The sequence below is a fragment of the Brachyistius frenatus genome, unplaced genomic scaffold, assembly GCF_029030835.1.
Source record: "Brachyistius frenatus isolate BFR_SWC_R1_liver_20210118 unplaced genomic scaffold, ASM2903083v1 Contig_96, whole genome shotgun sequence".
Taxonomy (NCBI): Eukaryota; Metazoa; Chordata; class Actinopteri; family Embiotocidae; genus Brachyistius; species Brachyistius frenatus.
Window position 1 is genome coordinate 983,466 of NW_027210695.1, and position 5,417 is coordinate 988,882.

A 5,417-nucleotide genomic window follows, 5' to 3' on the forward strand; every position below is an offset into this window, starting at 1 on the left:
CCCGGCTTCATTAGCAGCTGTCTGTCAGCTAGGCCCCATACGCCGCTGGATGGTTGCCTGGCAACTGGGACCTCGCTTGGCCAATCAGGACCGGATGCAACAGGAGTTCTCTCCTTGACACATAAAAGAGAGAGCGAGCGAGAGAGAGACCGAGTTGTCCTCCAATTCGATTGATTTTGCTTCAGTGTCATTCCCTTCAAGGGCAGACCAGACGCAGGGGCGCTCCCACCGCCGAGAGAGTGAGTCAGCTGGTATAAGTTGTGTTAACTGGGGCCGTTTTGGGGGGGGGGGGGATTTTCCCGAGTCAGCTCTGTCACAAGCGTTCCTGTAACCTTCATGATCAAATCTTCAAGAAGCAGCCCTGCCATGTCCTAAAAGGCAGCGAGGAAAAGCTGCAAATCCCACTGCTGCTGCTTCTCACCACACAGATGTGAGGCACACACATGGGCAGCCCTCCTCTTCATCGGGCGATGTGCGAGGCAGAGGGCAAAACATCCCTGATGTATTCATCAGTGGCTTGTGGTAATAAATAAGCACCTGAGGCCATTTGCTCCAGATAATGCACCTGTAGATAAGACGGTAAAGGCAACCATTAGGGAAACTGTCCCCGCGCTCTGTGAATCATTTCTAACCACGGTGACCAACTAATGGCCCAGTTGGAGGAGCACAAGTAATGCATCATTGTTCCGAGGACTGATATCATGGCACATTTTTCTTTTTTCAGCCTTCTTAAGGCTCAGTCATCAGTTCATTGATTGAACATATCCTCCTCTCTGTTGTGTTGTTCCCCTATCTGTCATGATGTGCTTAACCACAGCGACAGCAGATATAGTGCACGCTATGATCTACTGCAAATACTTATAGAGTAGACCCACGGATCTTCATTTTTTTAAAGGTCTACCTGCACTGATGTTGCTAAGAGACTGTCAGGTTTTCCAGTGTATCTACCTGCATGACTGAAATGCTTTCTTTGTTTGCACGTTGCTTCTTCTTTTTTTTTAAATTTATTTTGTCTTGCAGAATGATTTAGCAAGTGAACAGAACCACCGTTAGTTGAGGGTTTAGAAGTAAATATATGTTGTATATGCTTGCTGTTATGAAGCATAGAACAAACAACATAACAGCTTGAGATTGATTTTAGACCATAAACTGCAGATGAAAATGATCGTGGCCTGCAGGTTCTTAAAGTGAAACCAATGCGGAAATGCCTTAAAGTGCAATACCTCTGAGGGCCACCAGGGGCTGGCTCCAAAAAAACTGTCTCCAATAGATTCAAAAAGCATCTACTTTTCTCATGAAATACAAAGTCAATAAACGTTTTCCACAAGTCATTACGGATTCAATCGGTCAATTTACTCCTTCTAGTCAGATCCACCCCGAACTCTAACATCCATAATACTGATAAAACTATCCTTCCTTGATTTATTTGGCGCTGATTCCCCTGTAGTACTTTTCTTTACACTTTATTCTTTTTCTAAGATTATTCAAAGCTACACTGAGGAACTCTTTTTCTTTAACTAGTCCCAGCATGCTTCACAGCGTCTTCTTTTCTGCATTTGAGATATGAACAGTAGCTTTTGTCGCATCGACTCGACGTATCAACATCGACAGCCCGGCAGCATTAAAAATAGATGAGAGTTTGAACAGAAATGCAGTGGCATATAAGACTGTAATTGCTCCCGGCGAACACTGCATCATGCCAGGGGTTGCTGTCATCTCAAAGCTCCGCTGATATGTGCGGCACTTCAAGGCAGAGCTGTCTGTCCTCACAGTGAGACATCCCTCTCCCCCCCACCCCCCCCCCTTTTTCCTGCCACCCTGATACAAAAAGTCAATTGGATTTCACATTGTGAAGGAGCACACTCGATTAATACTTAATGGCTACAGCGGCCGCGCTTGTCTTTTCTGTCCGTGCGCGGTGTAATGAGAGCGTCACACGTGGCCTCCGAGGACCGACACTAACCTCTGACCTCTGACACGCGGCCTCAGTGGGACCGGAGATGAATATCCTGATGCTATCGTTTCCCTGGAGCCGTCAGCTCGGGAGGATTAAACCCGCGTCTCGTGAAGGACAGAGGCGAGATGAAGTAGATGTCAAAAGCAAAGAAGAAATCGTATGTGACGATGAAAGGGTGCAAAAGTAGCCAGAAAGTGTGCCAAAGTTTTAGAAAGACTTGGCAGTCAGAGTTTCGCATTTTTTTTTCTTCTCACACAGCCTCCGTGCAAACATCTTAATTCCTCCGTGAGAACCGAGACCTGACGCATTATGTTCTCCGGTCGTCGCTCCGTATGAACGTTATGTCCGACCAGCGCTCGAGGGAACTTTTCCAAATGCGCCAAAAATGCTCACTTGTTCTCAAGGATTGAAGTGATTTGATTTTTGGCAGGGTTAAAAGTCAAGGTCACATCCACCTGTCCAATTCTTGAGATTACGATATTTTAAGGTATTCCTTAAGGAAATTTCTTTAAATTTAGCACAAACTTTCACTTGGACTCAAAGATGCACAATTTTAGATTTTTTTTTTTTTTTTTTTTAATGGTCAAAGGTCAAAGGTCAAGGTCACTGCTACCTCAAGTCCGTCCCATTCTTTGTGCTCTGTCAGAATCAGCTTTATTGGCCAGGCGTGTGAATCCCATAAAGGAGTCATGAGTGTTGAGATTCTGGACAAACATGTATGTAAACTGTAACTTCTATTTCTATTTTCCTCTTCTTCTTTAACTCTGTGACACTTTTGGCACAGTAAGTCTCAGGTGGCCCCCAAAGGCAGTGAAAGATGGTTGAGAAGGTTTGACATGCAGACACAAATGTTAGCTGTCTGCTCAGCTAACTATAAGATGGTGAATGTCAAACATTTCACCAGCTGAACTTCAGCATGTTACCTTTGTCATTGTGAGCTCAAAAGCTGTGTTACAGTAGCTGCACAAAGTCTCACAGAGCTCCAATCATCTCTGGGCTCTTTTTAGGAGTGCAGCTTTCAAAGTGCAGTGTGCATATTTATAAAACATAACTATGACCTATTTTTTTTTTTTTTTTTTTACATATTTAATACGGTGATTTATCAATAGCAGTGACTCATACATGGCTGCACAAGATTAAACTCACATTCGCTCACACCATCACAAAACGTCCTTTTTTTTTTTTTTTTCAAACTGCAGCAAAAAAATTTGTCCGTGGAAGTAACATTTTCCATGTGAAAAGGCTTTTTCATGAGGAAACAGATCTTTCAGTGTTAATGTGGTGAGCGATGGAGGTAAATAAAGAAACACCAAAGGTTATCTTTCTAAGTGCCCGATCAGTTTACATAAAATGCGCTCCGTCAGCTCTATCACCAGGCTTTATCTAACACTACTGTTGACCGAGGTGTCGCTTTAATCAACTCACGCTGCCAGTTCTCTGTCTTCACCGTCGGTGTGAGGTTTGCTTTCATCGTTTTTCCTGCATCCAAATCATTCAGCTTGTTCTCGCACAGATTATTTCAGTTAACTTACTTCACCAAGTATTCTCGCACGTATAAATATATGCAGAACCTAAAGCATATTACATTTCAAAGTTGAGTGGTCATTGCTCGCTGGACGAGACGTGGTCACTGAATATTTGAGTTGCACGAAACCTGCTTCCATCCGCTCCATCTACTACATTCTACCGTAACAATTTCTGTACTGTCACCGGCAGGAAGAGTGTTTGTCTGAAAAAAAACCCAAAAGGCCGCTCGTGAGGGTTGTAAATGTGAACATACATGGCCATAACTTCGCCGTCTCCCATTTCCACTCACAGTGAATGCTAATGAGATGAATCACGGTGGCGTTATAATTGTTATGGTACGCGTCGTTATGCAGCGCGGAGCAGAGGTCAAGTCTTATTGCTGCATGAATCATTGGTGGCCGCGAGGCGTCATTTGTTTGCGTGCGGAAGATGAAATATTCCATGTTTATGCGGTCATGTGTAAACCTGCCAGTGCTGTGATTTTACAGTACACATATCAAAATAACAGATTTAAAGGGGCAGTCCGCAGAAAACTCAAACTCGGGAACATCGAGTTTGACAGACGTGAGCGTTGATCAGGCAGCGTGGAACTGACAAAAGCTGCTGTCAGGCTGCGTTAAAAGACATTTAGGATCCAAGAGTTTTGACCCAAATCAGAGAATTTAAGCCAGGATAACTTAACGTAAAACTGTCTTTCACAAGTTCTGCATTTAGCCATATGCATTAAAAACCAAAATGCAAAAATGGCATAAAACAAAGAAGTAGACTGCAGGTAGAGAGGTACTGTGAATAGATACAATTCTGATGATTCTTACGCAGCATTACAACTATTCTATACAGCCATAACTTTGAGTCTGATTGTAGGAGGGCATATATAAACTGTTTAAAACAAATTCAAGAGGTGGCTTCGAGCTACATGTCAGCTCAGTTTTCTGCTTCTTGTTGAACTGGTACACTGTATTCCTTAAATAAACATCACAAACCTTTACCGAATAAATCAATCCAAATTCTAGTCAAAAGTTTTCTGAGAACTTAGAAAATATTTGCATTTAATCTGACACACGCCTAAATGAGCATGTCTCCTGACTCATTTTCTGTTGTTTGTCTTTACTGTATGTTTGTACAAAATATTAGTCAGTTAATTGATTAATTGGCAAAAACAAATGCCAACTGGCAACAATTTTAATGAGTAATCATGCAGGTTAATCATTTATCATGCGAAGATGTTTATCTGGATTTGCTGCTTTCCTCTGTTTTATAGCATCCTTGTGTTTCAGAATCTCAGTCAGACAAGCAGTTCGAAGACTTCACTGTTTGGCTGCTTTAAGGATAAGACGACCCGTGTTCAACAGGGAAGAGGCGTAACCCGTTCAGCCTTTAACTACACCGAGCTTCAGAAAAAGAAGAGCATCAGCTCTGTTCAATGTGGGGATATGGCTTTTTGAGTTCGGTGCTTTCATGCTGACAAGACAGAAAAGATGTGTGTTGAGGTGCAGTACGGCGCTGCTCTCTCAGGGGGTCGGCCCCGCAGATAGAAAGATTTACAGGATTTCAGCCACCTGTAATCCCCCCTCAGCTCAGTGTCTCTAATGCGTCTCACAGCCCGGCCCGAGCTCATCTCCTTTATCAGTGTATCGAGCAGCGAGAGGTCGGAAACCCGCTTCATTTGTGATCCCGAAAAAAAGGAGGTTCAAGAATGTCATAAAGAGAGCAGCCATCTGCCAGCTTTGTATAAACTGCAGCTGATATATGTTGATATGTGATTTTTTTTTTTTTTTGGGGGGGGGTGGTGGTAAATCTTAAAATGCAGTTTCAGCCCCCGAAGGAGGAAAAAAAAGGAGGAATAGATGATGGACTTTCCAAAAGCATAAACAGCAAAAAGAAAAAGCATGAAAAAAAAACCACGTTTAGAGTTGTGTTGTTTGCTTTGATC